The following is a 25764-nucleotide window of genomic DNA, read 5'->3' as shown; positions in this document are numbered from 1 at the left end:
ATTGCCAGAATACATGTTTGTGTTGTTTTGAACATTTGTGAATATGGGTCACCTCGGTAAGTTAAAAAACTAGGTCATATCTTAGAAAATATTTTCCCCATATCATAAAGTCAATAGTTTTATCCAATTGTTTTGAAACTTTGTCAAAATACTTATCTACATGTTGTTTTGAATACGGGTCGACTCAGGTAAAAAAACACGCCACTTGCTCAAATCTTACGATTTTTTTTTTTTTTTATCCAATTGTGATGAAATATTTTCAGATTACGTGCCTACATGTTGTGTGAACAATTGTAAGGAAAACCTGATGTATATATAATGTTCATTTTTCCTCACTCAAATGGAATAGTTTCTTTTCATCTTCATGAAATTGGATCAGGTTACTTGTATGGACATATCCCTGATAAGTATAAATATGGGTTTTCTTGGCTAAAAAACAAGGTCCTTAGCTCAAAGCTTAGACCAAATGGCATCATCGTATAAAAAGTTGCATTGGCGTCTACTTAAAAATAATTTTGCATAACACTATGTGTTTGGTTCATAAAAGCAATTAGTGACATGCAAGACCCACGACCTTACCTCAAGATCAAGGACACACTCTGAGTACATACTTCAAGTTTTAAGATTATCTAATAGTAGTTGGTCAAGTTCAGGTTGTGACTTTGTCATGAACAGAAGGATTTTGAAATAAATTGGCACTGTATTTCGTACATTAAGTTGATGAGTAAGATGCAAGAGCCATGACCTTACCTCAAAGTATGGATTGCTGCATCTATTCACATACAAAGAGTATATTTTGTCGTGTTTGGGCAGTTATTCATTCATGCACAAAGATATTTTATAAGTACCCTGGTGTTCATTACATACAGACGATGTGTCGGGTGCCACGTCCCTACCTCTTACTTCATGTCTCATCCACACTTGACAGCAACCATCATTGCGGCAGGCATAGTCATGTAAGCTCTTCCTGAATGTAGGCATATTAGTAATTGCATAATCTATTCAACTGGATTGCACTTCGGGGTCATTCCTCACTTACTGTGACAGTTTTTGTTTATATTATGATTATTATGAATTGCCAGCACTCATTGTCAACATAATAATGTCACGTTTAGATTATCTGTGCGCATCTTTTACTATACCAAGATTGGAACAAGCCTGCTGTGCACACAGCCGCACAATTTCGGCAATGTAAGTAGTACCAAAAACCTCGGGCACACAATTTTGGGCTATTGAAGCTGTAGCAATATTGACAGATAATATATTAGAATGTACACTAGGATAATTGTCAATAGTGCACAAGAGTAACGAGCTTCCAGGGCCCCAGTTCCTTTGGGCACCTTTTAGTGGACCAACTTAGAACCCATTGGGCCCTAGCTGAAAGATTTCAGTATTTTATGAATTTCAATTGTCTACTATACATATACATGTATATTTAGATATCTTTTGAATCTCAAGATTTGATGTTCAAATTCTATTAATTTTTTTTTAAACTTTTTTGAAATGTTAAACAATGGCAAACTAACACATTAGACATACAAGTAAACCACATACATGAAGGTTATGAAAAACATAATAACTCACAAATATTTGATCATTTGATTGTAGTGTAATAAATAAGGGGTATTATCAGTTCATATAAATATAATAAAACATGTTTGTTGTCAAGTTCAGGTTATGTGACTCGTCAGGTCATACGCTACAACTGAGCGTCTTTTATTGGTATGCGTCCCATTCACAAGGCTTCAATGTTTAATCATTCTTTTTAACGCTCCCATTTTAATCTTTGATCAATATGTAAATTTACTCTACTATATTTTAATAGTAAACCTATCGTCCTGTGACAAAGTATCTGTTAGCTCGTTTCTAGGTTTTCTTGGGGTTAGAAGTCTCCCGTTGGTTAATCGTCAATATCGTAAATGGGCATTGAAGAACTGTTTGCTGTTTTGATTAGACTGTATAAATATATTTGAAATACTCCTGAATTAATGCAAATTAATAGTGTCAAGTTGATATGATTTGGTATTTCACAGTTTTTTTAGTCTCACACGAAAGTATACAAGTATTTACATGACCCGTCTGTATTCAGTCAGTTTGATAGCAAGGCATTTTATTAAAAAAAAGCAGAGGGTGACTTTATTGTTAATTATTTGCAAGCCTTTCTTTATAGATACTTTAATAGTGTTCTCAAAAACTCAAGTTTTTAATGGGAAAAACACGTATACAATGTGCATTATTGTCTTTAAGATTTGCAATGTTAAATTGTTAGGTTATGTTTTAATTTGTTTTAAGTAGCACTTTGCTTGTTTTATTGCCACTTCCAGTGTAAGGCCTAATCCCTCTTGTGCAGCGCTGGTCTGAGACACATTTCATGAATGGATCCACCACATTTTTCTGCTGTTCAAAATTATAAACTCCCCAGTAGAAGTGAGCAACTTAGTGAGAAGAAAATTTTCTTCCTGTTTATTTTATGATGAATCAATCTATGATAATATATTTTGAATGAAAATAAACACAGAACCCTGTGGTTTTGTTTGTAAGCTGAGCTGTGTGGGAGAATTATTTTGCAGGTTTCTGTGCCTTTGTGGGGTGCAGTACTCCAACAACCTGTAGTGGGGTGCTTTTTGTTGGCATGTGTTGGTCAGTTTGACCTTTGACTGGCGTGCTTGCTTTTCATAAAAGTATATGACAGTTCACCCTGTAAAGGAGTCTTGTCAGGCTATAGTAGTAGTATTAATGACTGATCATGAAATCAGATATCCTTGTTAGCAATTTAATGTCAGAACTCTCCCTCTGTTTCTTACAGACCTCTTTTTATGTTTGCCAGATTTGTGTATAGATGAATTTTAAGATAGTAAATGATACTCTCAAAGTAGCTTTTAGATTTCTGAAATACTTTTAGTAATTTTCAGAGCTTGTTAAATATGAGACTTATATTTATAATAGGAATGACGTCACCATTACGTCATATGTACTTCCGGTGTGTGGAAAATTCTCAATAAAAAAAAAATGTTCTTATGATTGATAGACATGTTTTCACATGCTCAATACACTGTAAATCAAAACTATCATTATTCCTGAAACTTTTATACCTTAAGTATCTATTCTTGCTTGATTTATCATTTAGAGTAGAGATTAAAGCATAAACTGCTGCCCTATAGTTGAAAGGTCATTTTTGAAGATCTGTCATGGCGGACAGTGCAATTTTTAGAGTTTGTTTTTCAAGTGGAGTGATTTTTCTTAGGAATAACTTGACCCCCCTTTTTTATTGGCTTAAAAGGTAATTTAAAGCTTGTACTTTAAGAATATATGTGGTTATCATAGCCTGCATTTGCTCGAAATGCCTTTAAATGTTGTCTAAAAATTATAATTTTACATTGAATTATATAGGGAATAACAATGGTGGTGTATAACCTAAGCCAAAAATTACAAAAGAAAGTGGTATGTTGACTTTTTAACTGTGCCCTGTATGTGAACCTTATGGCATCAAATATTAAGAAGCTTATAGCAGGGGATTGAAATGTTTTTCACCATTTCACACCAAAAAACAAAGCCATACACAAAACATGCTGACATTATTGGAAGATTAAAGAGGTGATTAAACCATTCCATTCCTTAATTAGATGTCCAGCTAGTTTTCCAAGACTGTAAATATTTCTGACCTTTAAGCGAACTGGATGAAAAAGTAGGCTTATGGAGCTTACTTCTAATGGCTAATCCCTTACAAAACTTCAAAGTATTTATGGCGCTTACTTAATGTGTACTAATCTTGTAAAAAACTTCAAAGTATTTTTTGACTGTTGTATAACCTGAAATGGAGGTAATTAATGAATTTATTGAAAAGTTAACATTACCAAATGGAGAAAAAAATCTTATACCACCCAAATCTGCACAGATTTTAACAATATTAGAAGAAGTGTTAAACAATGTTAGAAGTAGTTTTCACATATTAATATCTGACCATTAATTTTTATATTTTCAGACACTGAGCAGACAGATGGACAGACTTAACTTCTTATGATAAGAGCATGACAAACTTGACCTCCTGAAGACTGGGTTCTGGGAGGATACAGATCCCACTGCCCCCTCACGGTTCTGGGAGGATACAGATCCCACTGCCCCCTCACGGACTGCACCACCCGATAGCTCCTGTTATTTTGGAAGTTGGATGTGAAAACTTTTCATCCAGACTCAATTTTTCCTGTTACTTCTGTGTACAAAATGTGTTTTACATGTCAGCTTGAAACATGATGTCTCATTGAAGTAAGCCAAATATACATGCATATATCTAGATCACTGATTGAACAAAGTAATTTCTATGTTGGTCAATGGATTCTACCCAAGGCCAGTTATGACAGAAGCCTCCAGTAGAGTTCATGTTACATAAGGGACAGCATGATTCTGGCAACTTACCTGTCCAGAACCTTCAAGGTGTGCCAAACAAGACCGCCACATAGGGGACATGGAGAAACTATCAGAAATATTACAATGTGATGTAGACAAACTGTGAATGTTGGGCCCGGGTAGCGGGTCTGTCTGTCATTCCTTCCTGACTAAGGAACACATCGAACTGCTTGTCAACATTGTCATGGCAGTGTGACCAGTGTGAATTTATGCAAGGTAAATCATCGATTATACCATTTTAAATTCTGGTAAAGTTACCCAATAAACTGCAAAAAATTAACTTCTTAAAGTCATGTTAAAACATCTGCAACAACTAGTGTATGCCAGCAATGTCCAAAAGGTGTTACCCATGTCCTAGTTCCATGATGGATTAAGTTTTGTGGGAAGTCCAATAATGCAGCAAAACACCAGAATGACCAGTTACCTGTTAGTCAGGTGGACTCCACCATGTTGACAGACCTCCACCTTGTTGACCAACAGACTCAGAGAATTCACAAGAAACTTGGGTAGAGTACTGAAGTGACATGGACTGCTCAGCTGTTAATTTTGACCTACATGACTTAATATTATTTGATCACTATCTTGTAAGAAAAGCCAGTTTAAAAAGTGACTTATATGACTCTCTTAGTATGAATATGAGGTCTGCTGTATGCATTGACTGGCGGTGTATAAGTACAGGACTACAGGCTGTCAAAGGTCTCGTGATTTTGTCTTATCATTAAGTCAGGTTATTCCATATAGCACAGTAATTTGATACAAAAGGTCTGCTAATTGATAACCATTATGGAGACCCCATCACTGTCTGCTGCCTTCCACATAAAATTTGTATCTCCTGAACTTTAAATTTTTGACCTAGGTGAAATGTCTTGAAAGGAAACTGAGTTTTATGACTGTCTCGGTTATATTGGATGGTGAACATCATGAGTAACTTGCCATCATACGATTGCTTGGCACGTAAAAAGCATGGGAGTCCATTAAACAAATTGCCCTCTTACTCTGTTCTCATGCTGTACTAATCATGAGGCAATCATCTGGCAGTAAAATTCATTAAGTTTGTAAAGTTGAGCTGAAGAGGTGCTGGGTCTGGTTCTCCTCTCCTGTTTCATTGACTCCCCAAATTGTTGTTGAAACCACAGTGAAACCTTGCCCTATCATACTATGTGAAGTGCTGAAAACTGCCTGTTTCATTGCAAACTGCAGTGAGAATCGCCCTTTTCCTTTTGAAACAACTGGAGATGTTGATAGATTTGTTGAAATGTTCTTTTTTTTGTACCATTTCCTTTGTAAATAGTCACTGTTTCTTCTCTTTCTTACATGAGGCCAAAATTCACAATTTCAAAAAGAAAACTTTCATAAAAGTATAAGCAAAATACACAAATCTGGAAATGATTATATTTAAGTCCTTTTTCTCATTGTCATTGTCATGTTAAGAGACTGCAAGGATGCATTTATAGTAAGCAATACTAATTAAGCCCGATTAATTATCCTTCTTTATCATTGTTTTAGAAGTCATGCTTTTTCACGATTTAAGTGTTGTTATTTTCACAATTATAAGAGCTTTGGCCCTGTTACAAGACTGTGAGAAAAAAACACAGACGCTTCTTTTTATGCTTTACAGTTTAACAAGGAAATTAAGAAACTTTGTTTTTAGCAAGCAAGTTTTTGTATGTCATTGAAGATATCTTCCCTATTTAGTGGAAAAGCTTATATTTCATTTCCCGCCAATTATTTTCATGTCAATTTAACTACATAATTCTGAGCTGAGCAAATGATTTAACTTGAGAGTTCAACTTAATAAAAAAAAATCTATGAAAATATATTTGTCTGCTAATTTAAGTCGAGTTCTTTTGTGTTTTTTAAAAAATTACTTTTTGTGATCAATGTGGTTTGTCAAAGCGAAACGTGATCGTTTAAGCGGGAAAATATTTCACCTATTTTACTACAAAAGACATTCTTTTATTTACTTATTGGTTGGATAACATGATATGTATGATAATATTTACCTTTATTTCCCTATAGAAACCATAGACCGGTCGAGTTACTATTTTATACCTAACGTAACTTCAGGTTGAAAACAATGTTTTTTTATATGCTGTAGAAGTGGAAACAAATTCATTATGAAAATTGAAATGAGACGTCAGCAATGAAATCACCTGTATTCAAACATTTTAAACTTTTATAGATAAATTCAAAGTCCATCCTTCCTTTTCCCACGTATTATCATTTAGTATCTGATAAAAGAGATATGACGAACCACTAGAAATAGTTCATCTGTCTTAAGATTGAACATTCAGATAACTGATAGATATGGAGACTTATGTTATGAAAATTGTCAATGAAATATTTGATTGAGTAACTAGTGGATGGGTCAACAGCCCAGGCAGATGAAGCCAGACTTTGGAACATCTTGGAGATAATGGCAAGTGTTTTGGCTTGCATAGGCTCCCTCCCATCTGACCCAGTTGACACAGATGGAAGTCCATATTCAAGTGTTTGCTATCTCTGATTGACCAATTCATCGAAATATTTTGATAACTTTGTTTTTAATCATAACGACACTGATTGGATATCTCTTCAAACAGAAAGCTATATTGCTAAGTCATGAAGGGTCAAAAGAACAAAGCATGTCTATCATGGTGGATACTTGACGATCTTATTTCAAGTATTAAGTTATTCAGTTCGTGTTATGTCTTATGAATTGAATAACAGAGTTATAGTAATAATATACAAGTGAAGCTGACATCAGTTTGTACACACATGTGATCATGTCAAACTTTGAAAATAAAAAATAAAAACAGCCAGCTGTTGCCTCATTTCAATAAGGAAGTCACATCTTGTACATTAATGATGTTTCTTTTATATTAGCAGTTATATGTAGAAGTGTTCAAATGTTCAATGTTTGAAAATGTGTGAGGTCAGATTCTGTCATAAAACTGTGCCAACCCCTTCCATCTCCATGGTGCGGGCTTGAGCCGGAAATCGGAGATTATTTTGAGACGGATATACTGTGAACTCCTTTAAGTCGTTCATGAACATGATTGTTGATCTAACCAGATAAAGCAAACATTTCATTTTGGTAGTCTCAATTTTTTTAATCGATGCTTTACATTAGATCATATATTAGAGGCTTATGGACTTGGGCATTGTCCATAGTGGACCAACTTTCGGTCACTTTACCCTAATATGACCTGGCCAAGAGATTAAATCTGGAGTAGCTTATGTGATACCTTTCATAGTTATATAATGAATCAGGTTTTTACCATTTAAACTGGTGACTATTGTGCACAGGGTTCCTATTTCTACTGAAGGAGTTAAACTGAAGGATTTCAAGTTATCAGATAAAGTTAATGCAGATTAAGTTGACTGAAGTAAAACTTTTTAAGTCATGTAAAATAAGTTTGCGTGTACTTAATTAAGTAACTTCAGAAGAACTGCAATTGTATTACAAAGTTCATTAAAAATCTGCTCCAGTATTATAAAATTGCTCTGGCGAAAATATTAAAAATTTTGACCAAAAATATCCCCATTTCTTTTATTCAAATTAAATTTTATTCATATGCAAATAATAAATAGAATATTGCCTTATTTATTTTCTTATTTTGTGTGTACAAACACTCTTTTCCACTTGGTTGTTCCCCTGTTATTGATCTCATTTAAGTTTTTCAAGTGAGTCCTAACTCACCTTCTTTAGAAATAAAAAAAAACCTGGGTATTGTCTACACCTTGCTGTAATAATTTCTGTGACCATTGCTGGTGTGCAGAAGCTGTCTTGTTGACGACCATAAACTGTTGAAGATATTAGTATGAAACTTTGTACACATGTCTACTATGACAATACGTACATGATAATATTTTGCCAAGTCCTGTTACTCTGGCTTAAAAATTTGTAATGTAAGGCCTCTTGATCATCTGAGAAAATAACCACTGTTGTATCACTGTGTTGTTACTTTTGTAACATCATCAATATAGATAACTGTAGTACCAACTGCTTGTTTTCCATGATGGCTGAACCCAGTACATGTACACTTGTTTGTTATCACAGAGTGGTCATGTTGTGGGTGATATTGGCCATGTCCACACAGATAGGGGATGATAGAGCCCTTAGTGTTCTGTGATCTGTCAGCTGGTCTGTCAACATCCCAGCAAGCCCTGCTACCAGTCTGTGGCTGGACAGTGTGGCTTGATTAATGACTGCCCAACTAGGGTTGGCATGTTTTTGACATTGTTATGCTGCAGAACAATTATGATTACCTTGATTATTGAATGTTCTAGTCAAAATATCTGTTTTTGTCCAAAAAAAAAATATTTTCCATTTTTAAGCAATGTTTTTTTTTACACAGCTATGAAGGTCTGTTTAAGACTAGATTATGTATGTTTTTAAATTGATGCCCATTCTGCATATGAAGGTCATGACCTTTGTGTTGGTGTCTTACCTCACATTGCATATTCATGTAATCAAACTGCCAAAGTCTCAGAAATGACCTGTAAATCAGCCTGTTTATATGGCGCAGGGCTTATCAGTCAGCCAGCCACCTCAGGGTCCCTGGAGTTGGTCAGAGGTGCACTTAGGGTCAATTAGCTTGTAAATGATTCCCTAATTGATTGTTGATGAAATAACAAGTTGAGCACCATATTAAAACAGGTGGTTTCATGCTGCTGTGGTCCATCCAGACAGCTTGTCTCTTTAATTTCTTCAATTTGTCTTCTTTATCAATTCCATATTATTGTTTATTATTTATTTATTTATTTGTTTCTCCACATTTATCATACCATTCACTTAAAAATCCTTCTGTCTGGGCTTGCCCACATTCTGGATTTTATATAGCAGGTTATGTTTAAAATGTTTATGCCAAGCACTATAATTTTGGCTTATGGATTTTTTCTCATTCAAAAAGTGTGGGCGGGTGGGTCAGCAAAATGTTGTACAAGACCTAGGTGTGTACATCAACTATTAAGGTCACACTTGAAGGTAAAAATATCTTGTTTTTAGGCTTGTCCTGATTGCAACTTCATCATGCATTGGGGGATTTTGATATTAATTGGCATGAAATGGCATGAATGTTGATTATGACTAGTCAGTACAAGACCCATGTTCATAGGTCAATGGTCAAGGTTACTGGTAAGGGTCATTTGTAAATATAATCTTGTATTATGGCTTGTCCGGGCTGTAGTATGGCCATGCATAAGAAGATTTTTAAAATATTTGGAATAAATTATCACCAAACCTAGACAATGTGGTGCCTGAAAGAGCCTTGATCTGTAGTTTAAGGTCAAGGTCACATTCGTCACATTTCCTTGTATTTTGGCTTGTCTGAGCTGTAAATTTGGTCATGCATTGTGAGATTTGAAAATAAGCTAGTTGAATAACACATAATGACTACACTCATGAATGTAGGATACAGTTCAAGATAACACATAAATATGGTTCGAAACTTCTTGTACAGTGCCTTTTCTTGTCAAGACCGTTTGTGGTCATACATTTAGGGATTACACACATTTCACCATGACAAGACTGTGTCACCAGCAATGCTCATGTCAGAATGTTAAAGGTCAAGGTCACACATGAGGGTCTTTAATCAAACAACAGACGAGCTTGTTTAAACTTAAGGAAGCTTATATACCTTTTAGAAGAGTTTGCCTCTCCATCTGTATTTGCATCACTTATTTAATTTGCTCGAACGCTCTCTTTGTACAATTGATGAAAACCCATTTTTTGTCTCATTGCTGTTTTCAGTAGGTATTTAATAGATTAAACAGGTCCCAGAGTAATTTTCATACTTTATGTATACTATTAACAACTGAAGAATGTTAAAGGTTCAGAGAGGAAAAGAAATGGTTCTTTGAACTATTAGATGCTAAATCAGAGATTATATTGGGGTATATATGTAAATATTGTTGGGCTATGCAAAAGCTAATCCTTCGTAGACAATTCTTTTTATTTTGTCCAAAGCAGGTCATTGATACCTGACTATTAACATGTTCAAGATATTGCCACCTTATTTCCTATTTTTGAATAAGAATACCATTAATTGGTCCCTCTCATGCTCATGATGGATGATGAATGTGAATGTTTTAATGTTTGAAGCCTGGGTTTCTTTGACAGCAAGCCCAATATGTTAATGCCCCTAAAGCGTAAATAATTTCAAACCATCCCTGATGTCCTCCATGGCCCTTTTATTTGACACAGTCAGACGCTACAACAAATTCTCTCAATGAAATTTCTACTGGGTATCCAGTTTCACACAGTAACAGTTTTATAGAGATAACAACTCCTACCCTCATTATACTTGTGTTTCCAACTGTGTTGTACTCATATAAATGGGATGGTAGCACGGACTGATAAATTGATACTTACCACATAATTTTCTTGTTCATTGAAATTTAAATTGACCTTTTACCTCAAATCCCAACTATTTGAACCCCTTAAACTGAATGACACCTTTGTTGTTAATTTCCCTCAAAGGATATGTCTCCAAAAGCTGTTTAAAAGTCTTTTGTTTTTATTTACATGGTAATCTTTTCATCTTTCAAACGATCCAGTTATTTTCAGTGTTAGTTTCTAATGTAATCAGTGCATCTAAGTGAATGTCTGATTGGTGGTCTTGATTAAAATCTAAAAAGATGGTTAATGTACCAATCAGTAGCATTTCCGTCAGGATTTAGTTTTTGAACCATGAACTGCAGGCATATAATACTATGCATTATAACACTTGTTTTATTTCGCCCTAACAGAAAGCAAACTGTACAGGATGCTAACATTCATGACATCATTTCTTTATTCTTACATTTCATGTCATGGAAACAAAAGTCAATTGTCTTGTTTGAAATTCAAACTCACATTTACAGCAACATAATTATCTTGATGTTGCCAGAGAAAGAGTTATTTACAAGGATATTTGCATATTTGGCTGGGACCCTTTCACAATTTGGTTATCAATTTCAGGTCACTGTCTGGGCAGGACTGGAAAGTCTGTCTATGAATATTTAGAAAATTGTAAACCGGTGTTTCTTTCAGCAAAATGAGAAAGAATCAGGTCATGCTGAAGAAGATGGTGCATGCCCTGGCATTTTAATCATAGACAGTTATACACAGCCATATTAATTTATGTGACAAACTTACACAACACAAAATTATAGTTTCCATGTTTGGCTTTCAATGTTTTATTTTAAGTCGTTTTACAAGTTGCTTCCATAAAATCATCACCTCTGCAGTGGTGTGGCCAGTATATTGTGTGCAGGTCAAGCTAACTTGCTAGTGTTATGTAATGGTGGATGTTTTATTCCCCTCTCTTCTCACCTCCTGACCTCAGGAAGCTCATCTATCATCTTGTTCAATAGGCTTATTGTGTAACCTTGATCCCATGTAATGTGTTGCCTTCTTGATAAAAGGTCAAGATCTTTCAACCCAAGCCAGTTCAGGAGTTAATTCATTAGCCAGTACTTGAAGTGAAGGGTCCCAATTTATTGCTTGTATTGAAAATTTAGATTGTGTGTGATAGGAAGGGGTCAAATGTTTGGAACTTTTGTGTAATGGTTCACTCCCCAAATTCTTTTCAGATGTTTATATTGTCATAAATCATGGCATTAGTCACAGGTTTAATTTCTCATTACAGGACACTGCCTTCTTGTGCCTTGGTCAGGTCTACATTGTTGACCATGCTGGTATGTCAAAGTGTTCATACATAACAGAGTGACCTTTTTTTATGCATCTTTTTATCAATGATCTTGTCCAGTAATAACATTGCTTTCTAGCTGACTGCTCATGTCTGCATACATCTCAACCGCTTACTATGAAATAATACCTTTGGCAAATCAGTTGTAAGTTGATTATGTTGAAACATGGGTTAGGTTTAGGACATATGCACATAGTCCCAACAACAGTGATACTTTTAATGCTAAGATATCATTAAGAGCACTGAATTGCCAGCTAGAAACCTTAAAGCTATCTCTATTGTTGGTGTTAGGGACATTAAAGCTTTCTATTTTTTGGGATTATAGACATCAAATTTATGTCTATTGTTGGGGTAATGAACATTAAAGTTATCTCTATTGTTGGACTAGGAACATAAAAGCTATCTCTAATGTTGGGGATAAGGAACATTTAAGTTATCTCTGTTGTTGAACTAGACACATAAAAGCTATCTCTATTTTGGGGTTAGGAACATTAAAGTTATCTCTATTTTGGGGTTAGGAACATTAAAGTTATCTCTTTTGTTGGACTAGGAACATAAAAGCTATCTCTAATGTTGGGGATAAGGAACATTTAAGTTATCTCTGTTGTTGAACTAGAAACATAAAAGCTATCTCTATTTTGGGGTTAGGAACATTAAAGTTATTTCTATTGTTGGACTAGGAACATAAAAGCTATCTCTATTGTTGGGGTAAGAAGGCAAAGATCACAGTGACCCCCCCCCCCCCTCTCCCCCATAACTAAAGAACACTTGAATCTGGGAACTTCATACTTGAACCCAGAAACTCTATACTTGGTATGTAAATTGAGATTACCAGTAGATGACCTCTATGTTTTTATCCAGTCCAAATGTACAAACTTAATGTCCATCATTGATTATTTTTTACCTTTGACCACACAATGGGGGAAACAAGCACTGTTTCCAGAAAAATATCTCTTGTAAACACAGAGAGTAAACATACAAAAAGGTCAAAGGGGCAGAATGGTGGGTAAAATACAGTCAAACAGGCAGAATGGTGGATAAAATACAGTTAGATGGGTTGGTAAAATACAGTATATCACACATAATGGTGGGTAAAATACAGACTTAACACACAGAATGGTGGGTAAAATATAGTCAGAAAGGTTGGTAAAATACAGACTTAACACACAGAATGGTGGGTAAAATATAGTCAGAAAGGTTGGTGAAATACAGTCACACACAGAATGGTGGGTAAAATACAGTCAGGAAGGTTGGTAAAATACAGTCTAACACACTGAATGGTGGGTAAAATATAGTCAGGAAGGTTGATAAAATACAGTCTAACACACAGAATGGTGGGTAAAATACAGTCAGGAAGGTTGATAAAATACAGTCTAACACACAGAATGGTGGGTAAAATACAGTCAGGAAGGTTGATAAAATACAGTCGTAACACACAGAATGGTGGGTAAAATACAGTCAGGAAGGTTGATAAAATACAGTCTAACACACAGAATGGTGGGTAAAATATAGTCAGAAAGGTTGGTAAAATACAGTCGTAACACACAGAATGGTGGGTAAAATACAGTCAGGAAGGTTGATAAAATACAGTCTAACACACAGAATGGTGGATAAAATATAGGCAGAAGGTTGATAAAATACAGTCTAACACACAGAATGGTGGGTAAAATACAGTCAGGAAGGTTGATAAAATACAGTCTAACACACAGAATGGTTGGTAAAATACAGTCAGGAAGGTTGATAAAATACAGTCGTAACACACAGAATGGTGGGTAAAATATAGTCAGAAAGGTTGGTAAAATACAGTCTAACACACAGAATGGTTGGTAAAATACAATCAGGAAGGTTGATAAAATACAGTCTAACACACAGAATGGTGGATAAAATATAGGCAGAAGGGTGGGGAAAATGCAGTCAGAAAGGTGGGGAAAATACAGTCAAACACATAGAATGGTGGGTAAAATACAGTCAAACAGACAGAAGGGCAGGTAAAATATAGGCAAACAGACAGATCATTTGATTTTGGATTGCTTATATAAGATGTACTAAAAACAGCTTTGCAAGGCCCAGGATTGCTTCAGTTATTAGAGAAACATATTTGTGGTACTTCATTATGCAGAGATACCTTTGACATCAGTATGGTCCTTGTGACCTGTCCTGAATATACTGACCGTTGGTCACTCATAAACATTACACCATAACTGCTACTTAATTATAGGCTATTTGTGCAAGTATTAGTATGGGAGGTCAGGTGGTAAATTGCCCTGCTGTTATGCTGTCAGAATTTTATCATGGAAAAACAGAACACCTTCTCCTACATTTAATCACAGAGTATAAATATGATAAGAATTCCGATGTGTTTATTACAATAAGTCCTGAAAGAAATGTGAAAGCAATTTATTGTCATATAGCTGACAGTTTAATAGAAACTCAGACTTTTATAACTGGAAATGATGTATGGCCATGGTGACTTTTCGTCCAGTAACTAGGTGCTGATGTCTTCAGAGTGTTCATGTATTGTGAATATGAAAAATATAACCTTTTATACAAGGAAGTTTTATTTGGAGGAATTTCTGATTTCTATTTTGAAAATGTAACTCATTTAACATGAACAGATGACTGAATTGATGTTTTTGAGATCTGACATGTCATAGCTTTTATAGAACACTTTACAGTTTGAGTGGTATTTAAAAGCTAGTTGTTACTCTCATTGAATGGTGAATTTGCTCATTGTTATGTACTCCTTTAATACTTCAAGAAATAGTTTCACAACTCATTAATTTTAACATCCTATCCTCCCAAGTTCAACATCCTTTGATTGAAGTAACACAACATTAACTACCATAGTCTAGTTTTGTGAGTATGGAAAAATAATTATCCACATATTTGATAGTGTCTTTTTTCATATTGTATATTTAATCTGGGCTTGTATTTGTACTTTCAGTGACCCAGTCTGTCAGGGCAGGGAGGTTGTTCCAGGTCACAGCTAAGTCTGAAAACAGAACCAGTCTGGCCAGGGACAAATCCGGACATCACAAATCAAGCAGTTTTGATGGGTTAAGGACATGTGACTTCTCTTTGCATCTGCCAGAACTGCCTGCCTCTAGAGACATAAGGCCGTCAGACCAACATGGATCAACTATTTCTCATCAAAACAATTTTCAACTTCAAAACAAATTTTTACGTTTCCTGAAGGGTCAGAGTGTGCTTGCAAAATTCGACAACATAACAACCTCAGCTTTTGATGCCTGGAAAGGAATTGGAGAAAACATTTTGTTCACATTTAGATCTAGGTTTCGCCTTGCAGCTTCTTACTACAGCATTATAATACAGCACTGCAAAACCACACAAAGAAAAGTAAAAAAAGCATGTTCAACACCCAAGTGGCCATGTCAGAAATTTGAAAGATGGGAACAAGTTCAAGGAGTGTTACACAAGTTTAAATACCCCATGAAGATAGCAAGAAAAATATTCAAGGATATAGAATTCCACTGAACTTTATATTTTAAGTGCAGCTAAATAAAATGTGAAGTATTGACCAAGTATTCACTCAGTAGAAAGTGCTTCCTTCTATTTTAAGTTTTTTTTGACAAAACTTTTATCAATGATGGATAAATTATTTTCTATGAGTGAATCTGTAGAAATGGAGGACTTTGTCCTACATTGCCCCATGAAAGTGAGTCTATTTGTCGTGCCATTCTTCAATTAAAGTACAAAGATGGCTCCAATCATACATGGAACACTTAATAAAAGCTTAAACCTAATTATAGGAGCTCCCAAGAAGTTCACAAGGTAGCCGATAGTGGATGATCATGAAAACAAATCATGGGAATGACTGCATCGGGGTTAGAGGTGAAGATTATAGAGTGTTCCAGAGATCAATGGATGAACCTAGTTCAAGGCCAAAACTTAACTTGTTTATGTTTTGTTCATAATGGATTAGAACTTTGGGATAACAAACCAACTTACTTCTTTACAGGGTGTATCTGGGTTGCCACATGTTGCTGGTCTCAAAGATTTTCATTGGATTCTTATTATAGATACAATTCTCATGTTAATGTAGACTTCTGTGTGTTTTGCAGATGTTACCATATGAATCATGCTTTATTAGAAACTTGGTTTATATGACAAGTCCTTACAAGGAATCTTTTGCATAAAGGAAGTGTAATAATCTCGTAAGTAAAGTAAGTTATGAACACTGAGCTGTCTAGGAGTAAAGAATGTCATGTTTTTAGTATTGCCTCACAATATATTTTGTTTCCTGAAAAGATCCCCATAAGAGAAATAAGTTAATGACCGAAGCAAGAGTAAATAAGAGGGCATTCACCTGTTAGGTAAACACAGACATGAAAACATGGATGGCCTTGGACAGTGGGTGAAGAGTTCATTGATAGATTGAACCGCTATGTTTTGTCTTTTATTGGCCATAGGTTCATAATCTTGTCAAAATTTGATCTAGTGGATCAAATGATACAACAGAGATTTGTTTGAGTACATATTTGCTCTTGGTATTTCAGTGTTCAAATTTAAAACCTGTTAATTATTAACTAGTTTGGTGACCTGTGACATGGGAGGCAGCTGCCGGCTGGTTTTTTAAGGTTGTAATTTTATTGTGTCCTAATATACTTTGTCATTCAAGAAAAATGGCTGTCAAAACAGTCAGTGTAGTGTAATACATTTATCAACATCCGTATATAAATGATGTTCTATTTAATAACTATCTAATTAATTATTTGTTTCATTATATGAAAGATAATTCATTACAATCCCATTTATAAACCGAAGTTAAAGCTTAGCAGACTTATCCTGGCAGCAATCTTCAATATGAATTTATGATGTTACTTTGTTGCATTAAAATTAGATACTATATTCCTCATTTAGCTAATGTTGCTTTTCTAAGAACTACTTGCCACAAGTGTGTAGGGGAAACACATCCAAATATAACTATCATTGTTAATACTTCCAAGGTCGGACATTGTGCTTATTGGTTCAAGTGCTCATTCCCTTGAAAGCTGAAACAGACTTTATCTGCTTATAACTCAGTTGAAATTACAGGAGGCCTTTTTGGTGAGGTGCAGTATAGTTTCTGACATTCTTCACTAGGGCAATGTGCTCACCTGTATTACTGTGCTACATTCTCCATATACGAAACCCCTAAATCTATTGTTACATAAGTTATTCTATTGTTACATCTATCATTGTACCACAGTCATCATGAACTTCCAATAATGATGATGCATATGTATGTCTGTACTTTAACATAATGAGTTATATGCTGCTATTAATTTTACAAGTACCAAAAAATACTTCACCTTGATATTGGACAAACTGATAGGTACAAAATGATATATTAGGGCGAGGTGATGCTGTTACTACTTATTTTTTAAAACGTTTCTTTCTGTAAGCCAATTTGACCAGAGAATATTTCCACCATTGTAAAATGCTCAGCAAAATACCTGACACTTTGAAGGGTTTTCATTAAGTTAAGGTGAATATTAAATGAATATTATAAAAGGTAACATGGACATATTATAGCAATTAAGATTGTCAGAATATTTAAACTAGTTATTTTTTTCTGTACTTAAGACATTGGGAAATTTGGTACAAATGAACATTTTAATGAATGATTAGCTACTAACGTTGTATATTCCAGAGCATTTACAGTTCATCAAGACAATTAATATTTTGTTCATGTCTGTTAAATATCTATTGAGGTTAATATCCTTAGATATTTTGACAAATTATCATCACTATTGTTGGTATTAATTGAGAGTCCTGAATGAAGAAAATCTGCATTAATGAGTATTTCTGATGTATCACTTTTTACTTTCAATATGCAAATTAAGGTTTTGTTGAGTACCAAATGTTAATTATATGTTGCATGTTGTATAATCCTGTAATGATGGATAAGATAGAAGGCATTTAAAAAAACTTGTATGTTTGTATGTGATAAGTATTACCAGGTATCATGTTGTTTTTTCTTTCATAGACTACCTTGGCTTGAGTTGTGCATCACACTGGTATGTCCTAGGCTAAAACTTCAGTTGATGTTGAAATGCCTTGCAGAAATGGTCACCAGACAAACATCTAACAGCCCAGTAGGTCAAAGGTCACACTGAGTTGCCATCTTATAGGTGTACCCAGTGAGTTAAAGGTCACACTGAGTTACCATCAAATGGGTGTGCTCAGAAGGTCTAAGGTCACACTGGGTTACCGTCTTATGATCTAATAAGTGTGCCCAGTAAGTCAAAGGTTACACTGGGTTACCATCAAATAGGTGTGCCCAGTAGGTATAAGGTCACACTGGGTTACCATCTAATGGGTGTGCCCAGTAGGTCTAAGATGACGTCACACTGTATTACCATCTAAAAGGTGTACCCAGTAGATTGAAAGTTACATCAGGTTACCATCAAGTAGGTGTGCCCAGAAGGTCTAAGGTCACGCTGAGTTGCCATGTAATAGGTGTGCCCAGTTAGTCAAAGGTCACACTGAGTTACCATCAAATTGGTGTCAGTCAAAGGTCACAGTGAGTTACCATCAAATAGGTGTGCCCAGTTAGTCAAAGGTCACACTGAGTTACCATCAAATTGGTGTGCCCAGTAGGTCAAAGCTCATTAGCTACAGTCAAACGTCATAACAGATAGCATCATGATATACATCCTGATCATTCATAAAAGCAGTAAAAGCGCTTTAAGCAATGTATATACTTGTGCGGTACATGATTTGTTGAATATGCTTTAATAAATAAAAATAGTCATGTACACTATATACTCTTAAGGGTGTACTTTTGCAAGTATGTATTTTTAATGTATTTCTTTTAAAGAGTTTGTGTATTGTTAAAGCTTCGCTATCCTTATCTTATGATTTGACTTAGTATAAATTAGACTGAATGTAAATCTTGGTCTCTGAACATGGCAATATGCATATTATGTTAGCTAACCCTTTCAAATTTACTGAAATATTTTGTGAATCACTGGCATAAATATGTACTGCTGTTATGTTGGTATTAATATAATTGAAAATATATTTTTTTACCACAGCATCTTTTACTTGTTATTCTATCAGCAACAATACTTGTTTGGGTCCATGAAATAAACTGCAATGTCGTATAGTAATTACCCTGTCTGCCCATCTACTTCTTTTTGTCTTTTTTGATAACTTTCAAACCATTGAAGATCACAGTTATGATACCCTCTTTGTTGATGTACCCTTGCTTGGACAAAATGGCAATGTGAAATTGAACATATTTATTTTTTAACCACCTTACAGAATAAGCATACATGTATGATGATAATCAAATCCCCTAGATTAATCCTCACACATGGTTAGTTAACTTAAAAAACACTTATAAATGTATCAATATCTGAATTGCATAGCCCAATGCTTAGCTATCCCCTGTCAAATATACAATCATATGATGCCCTGATCACATCTGTTTTTTAGCTCTACTGGCCAAAGTCCAGAAGAGCTTATGCGATGGTAATGTGTACGTAGTATGTGCATCCGTGCGTTCGTGCGTCTGTAAACAATTGCTTGTGAACACGATACAGTCTTCAGTTTTGATTGTATCTCGATGAAACTTGTACAGTATTTAGATATCCATTAGAGCTCAGTTCCTTTTGAAAACCAGCAAGATCCGCCCATGAATGCCTAGATTATGGGCCATGAAAGTTTTAAAGAAATGCTTTCTATTTTTAGCCAGGTCTGCATGAGCGAATTCTATTTTTAGCCAATTTTACATGTACATGTTAATTCAAGTCTAGAGTTAAGGGAGACAATTTGCAAGTCTAGGATTTTGAGAGACAATTTGCTTTTTGCTTCTGCAGTTGATTTTGTGAATTACTCTGCCTTGTTCTTGTTGAAAGCCCAAAGGCCATTTTTTAGCTTGAAGTTCTGTAGTTTGCGCATTCATCTTAACAAAATTGGTTGTGAATGTTTCAGTTATGCACCTGGTGTCATTACTGGCCACACCCAGGGTTCACAGGTTTGGTGAACATAAATCTCGAAAGGTTTGAAAATCTTTTTGTGTGTTCGTGCATCCATCTCAGCACAATTGATTGTGAATGTTGGTTTAAATTGATCAATGTTGTCCTAGGATGCCCTTGACTTTGACCTTTTGACCAACTTTTTCTAACTTTTAAAACTACAGAAATTTTTACTATGAGTACAGTTTTGAAAGCATTTTTTTTTTGTCAGATGACTTTTACTTGGCACATATTAAAATAGTTCATGCAACTAATCTGCTTACAATACTGTCTGGTTCTTTGAACTAATGCATTCCATGATATAGTATCAGGTTTCTTAATAAAAGGTGATAAAATGTAAAAAATGCATCAGCTTTATTTTTAGTCCAAGTTTTATTGCTCCAATTACAGTGGGGACATCACATTTATCAGAAATGATGTTCTTCCACTTGTAATCATACTAAAAAGCATGTAATTACAGGTGATAGTTGGGCTCTTCTCTCATTGAAATGCAGGTTTTTATGTTCCTATGAGAATGTTATGACCCTTTCAGCTCTATTCAGTCTGTATTCAAGGGTCTTCTCATCCTTTTTGTGTCCAAAACTGCAGGTCACAAGCTTGGCTAATCTCTAGCATCTAGAAATGAATGCTCTGTATAATTTCAGGTTATAAAGACATATTTTGTGTATGAGTGGTGGTCAAAAGATTGAAATAAATTCATTTTCAATTTAAAAAGTGGTGTATGCATTAATTAACAGTTTCATGCATTACCAGCGACAGGGGTCAGACAGTTCAGGAGTCACCTAAGGAGTTTGACCGGCTGGTACCAAACCACCGTGGGTACACAGCATTAACGACACAGTTCAGCCAGCAATGGGCAAAGAGTGCCTGTCAACTTGTCAAAATGATGCCTTCATGCATTGGTCAGCTCAATGGTGATTGTTTTCATGCTGTTAGTGTTATTAAGCTGAGATCAACTAAGTGAATGTTTTTATGCACCCTTTAAAAAAAAGTGAATATGTATGTGACCTATGTAAATGAAACGATGCGAGTGTATTCTGTATCACCACCTTTCTGTCCCGTGAACAACTATGGACTTTTACACTTTGGCATAAATGTTCATCCCATGGACATAAAGTTCAAAATTATCATTACAGCTAGTTTGAGGTCAAGGTCATTTTCAAAATGAAAGATCAAAGACAGTTATTTGATGTCAACTCTACCTAAATTGATTTGAAACTTGTGTTGACCTGACAGAACCATTGACCATTTTGGCACAATAAAGTCCATGTGCAAGTTCCCCTCAAAAAGGATGACTGGTACTGCAGTAGACAAATGTTTTAACTACCAAAACAACCATTATGTGTGAGTAATTTGTTAGTCTAGCTTATGATGGTAAACCAGAGGCATACACATACTTTATTATAGTCGACTTATTTACAATGCTTCAAAAGCAAAGACACAGGAAGTAGTGACCACAATGTGTCAATACATTGATCACAAGTTACCATTTTTCTGGCTTTCTCTCCTAACCTCACCAACATTAAGCCCTAAAATTTTATTATTGTTAACAATAAAAATGTTTGAACAAGTAATTTTAATGCAAATACAACTGTAGGCCAACATTATGATGACCAACTGTTTACCTGAAATAAACAGAACCCTTCATTAATTGGGAATAAAATAGTAAGTTTTAGTGTAATTGTCACAGTGACCACTTATTGAATCAATGTGACCTGAAATTGAACTTGAGGGTTGTGTAATAATTAATTCTTATACATGTATGGTTTATATATGAACAATCTAGAGCGACATGTGCATGTCCAGGATCTAGGCTTCTGCATGCTTGTTAGGGAAATGTAAAACTTTACTGTCGTTAACTTATTATTACATCCAATTAATTTTGTTTAATGTTTGCATTAAATTTAAAGTTCCTTGGGCGGTTTGCAACACGTTATTGACGATCAAGATTGTTATGATAAGATATTTAACACCAACTTCATTTTAATTATAACATACACCTTGATATGTTTACCGATAATATATGAATATAAATAATAATGAAAGTAAATTCAAAGTGGACACAAGTAAGATTGAATGGTTTGTCTTGCTGTATCAGTATTTTCTGTATGATCAGGTCATTTTTTCATTGTCTCGTATACTTTAAATTGGCTAATTGTCTGATTCCTTCTGATGATGTGTCAAAAGCAGTTTCTCACCATATGTTCAAGTGCAGAGCCAATAGAAATACTAATAAGACACTAGTTTTACATTCAAGTCACTTTTAAATTATAATTTTACCAAAAACTACAAGCTTCAACAGAATTTGTAAATAAAAAGAGTATTCATGTTTACTTATAAATATATAGAGTATTCATGTTTACTTGTAAATATATAGAGTATTCATGTTTACTTGTAAATATATAGTATTCATGTTTACTTGTTAATATAATTTTTATAGAGTATTCATGTTTACTTGTAAATATATAGAGTATTCATGTTTAGTTGTAAATATATAGATTCTTCATGTTTACTTGTAAATATATAGATGCTTCATGTTTACTTGTAAATATATAGAGTATTCATGTTTACTTGTAAATATATAAGAGTATTCATGTTTACTTGTAAATATATAGAGTATTCATGTTTAAGAATAAACTGCACCGATGAAGAGTGGACAAGAGTTTCTGGTTACTTTGATTTCATTTTATAATAAAATGCAGGCCTCAGATATCCTTCTAACGATTTTGCATACACAATGGTGTGAACCAAGTAATAATAGTTTTACCACTGCCCAGACAGATAACTTATTCATGTTAAGTTCATAATTGTTTTCTTTTGTTGCATTTAGCACCTTGATAAAAATGTGCCTACATATCAATCAACTGAGCATCACTGATCTTGGTATATGCCCTAGTTTCAAACATAACTAGATGCTATGGAGAAAATCATTCTGAACAAATTTCCTTGAATTAGTGCCATGATTGTGGTCTATAGGGTGTATGTAAGGTTTTTTTCCTTCTTTGATTTGACCTTGTGAGCCTATGACCCATTCCAATCAACCTGACCCTAGATTTTTTGCAGACAAACATTTTGACCGAAATGCACTGAATTTGATCCAGAGTCCTAGTTTTTAACCACACAAAACCCAGTACTGCACTTTTAACTTGATATTTAATATAGACAAACATTCTGATGGTTTTTGCATTGATTTTAGACCAAAATTGTGGCTGTAATGTAACAATATTTATCTTTGATTGGACATAGTGACCTATTTTTTGATCCTGCATGACCCAGAATTAAATTTCACCTAGATTGTTAAGAATAAAATATTTTGACCAAGTTTAATTGATTTTGGCCCAAAACTGTGGCCTCAGAAGAGACTTTACAAACAAATTGAGGACTACCAATGGATGGACGGTCGAACGTCCAACAATCCTATTGCAAAGTACTTTGTCATGTGCTCAGGTGAGCTAAAAATGACATTGAAACAGGGCTTATGTCCTCTGTATTGTTGAATAAAATTAAGAGGTACAACTGTCAAAGGTTGTGAACATAATCTGCTGCAAATATGGCTGTTCCTTTGATGTTTCAGGTTTAAAAGCAACATGTTCACATTCTTTGGGCAGTGCTAAGTCCCGCTACTCAACAATCCTTCTTTTAACTGAGAAAAAAAATAATCAGAGGGAAACTTGTCAACAAAATTGCAGTTAAAAATGTAATTATAGAGGCTGTAGCCAAAGGTAAAAAAATAAATCTGGTTAACGTCAGGTCATGGTTGTGGCACCATCTGTTGCACACAAGGAGAGGACATCAATATGTTACCCTCATTGTTCACATGCGTTTGCACTTCCACTTCAAAACGAAAACTCTCACCAACACACTCTTCTGCTTCATTTGCATGAATAGTAAAATATTGCCCACCATTTCACTTGAAATATTAAATCAATCATTCTGAATGCAATTGTTTTATGCCACATCAAGTGGATTTACCCATAAAAACCAAATCCTCATATTAATCTTTAAATCTGATTATCATAATATAGACAAACTCACTAAAGCTATATCAACAGGAATCGGAGACAACCCTTGATAGTTATATCAATAAAATCGGATCAGTGCACATCTGATTTGTATGAGTGATCAATGACAAAAACTATTATATACAATTTCACAGGTAATTGTGTAACCAGCTTTCTAATAGAATAATCATTTGAATTTCAAACATTGATCCATTCAGAACTGTTTGAATTCACTATTACATCAATGATCAAGCAAATAGAATTGGTTTCCAGCACGGCCAACAGTAGGAGGCTTTGCTTATAGTGACTATATTATTATTCCCATCCCTGAGTTCAATGGCATAACATTCATCATATTTTAAAGAAATTAATAAGGTCATAAAAATTGAGGATTCTAAAATGAAAACAGCTTTAATGTGTTTACCTACCATAAAAATGGTTATTTATCACTTAAACGAATGTATATAAAATGACTTGCCATACATTTAATTATGCAAATGTGAATGATAGTCCCTGCTTGGGTTAGCTTTTTCTGAGGACTTGCACCAATACTAGTAGCAGAATCTCTTATTTCACTCTAAAATGGCTTCAGAATCTTTTACAAAGTTCTAAGTGCTAGGTCATTAATTTCAAACAAGTCATGTAAGACAGTTTTGTAAGCAAACACTCAAAAAAATTAATAGTCAACATCTTGCTTCACACAATATTTCCAGGAGAAAATGACACATTTGTGAAATGTTTGCCATGCCAAACAGTGCTGGTTAAACAATCAAGTGTGTGCCTCTGTAATAAGCTGTGAGATAATGGAAGCCACATTGTTATGTCATAACTGCCAAGTTCTGGGATTGTTTCTGCTAAAGTGTGCTTGGGGACGCCAACATGGACGCACCCATGTCACAAGGAGATGGGCCAGGTTTAAGGACTGCATCTTGCCAAAAGATAATAAAACAAGTAGTAGCTCTATAATTAATGATATTATGAAATATGGTTATTGGCACTAAAGTCACCACACAAGTTTTGAATGCAACAGAGTTTGCTGTTAGTGTTATTAAAGAAACAACTTTTGCGAAAAACCTCATGTTCTATTTTTCAGTTAAAATTCCAAATTAAGGACTGCTAATCAATTCAACAATACTGTTTTCTACTTGTTTTTGCAGACTTTTATAATGATTTAACTTAATAGCCACCAATAATACGTAATATCTTCAGTGGCGATATAAAAGCCATTATCTGAATGTCAGAAGTACAATTACTTCTTTACGTCATTAAAAGGAGGCTCAAAGTTTTCTTTAAACCTGTTGTGATATATCTTGTTAAAGTTATTCTTGGAAAATTAAATAAAGCTGACCATATTTTTTAAAGCTTTCAAAACAGATTAATTTACATTTTAGACTTAACAAGAATTCTATTATTCAACTATTCCGCCGCTTTTCAGTGTAAGGATTGGCAAAACATGCATGGATCACTGTTAGATTAGATTTCAATGCAATAAATTATGTGCTAGTTATTAACATAAATGTGGTTATATGCAAAATTTTAACCAGAATTTCTAAGTCTAATAATAAAGGGCCATTATTTGCAAAAAACAGTTATCTATCTTGGTTATTCAAGTAGGTTGGGTGGTTGAATATAGTTGTATAGTCTCAAAGCAATACATTAAGTAGTTGCTGAGATCTTATCCTATGTGTGCTAACATGCAAG

The 25764-nt window shown here is 34.5% G+C and overlaps 1 long non-coding RNA gene across 3 annotated transcripts in view; it reads left to right on the top strand.

The window, feature by feature from the left end:
* The window catches only part of LOC128213922 (uncharacterized), a 38256-nt gene extending 19139 nt beyond the window's left edge, over positions 1 to 19117 (top strand). For 2 of the 3 annotated variants that reach the window (XR_008257827.1, XR_008257828.1), the window contains exons 3-4: positions 3983 to 4620; positions 15022 to 19117. This is a non-coding gene — a long non-coding RNA (uncharacterized LOC128213922). Of the gene's footprint in view, positions 1 to 3982; positions 4621 to 12017; positions 12067 to 15021 lie in introns of all 3 variants that reach the window. The other variant, XR_008257829.1, reaches the window with a different exon arrangement.
* The last annotated feature ends 6647 nt before the right edge of the window (positions 19118 to 25764 follow it).

This window comes from Mya arenaria, chromosome 13, assembly GCF_026914265.1.
Source record: "Mya arenaria isolate MELC-2E11 chromosome 13, ASM2691426v1".
In the NCBI taxonomy this organism is placed as follows: Eukaryota; Metazoa; Mollusca; class Bivalvia; order Myida; family Myidae; genus Mya; species Mya arenaria.
Note: the sequence above shows the minus strand (reverse complement) of the source record. Positions and strands in the feature narration are given on the sequence as shown.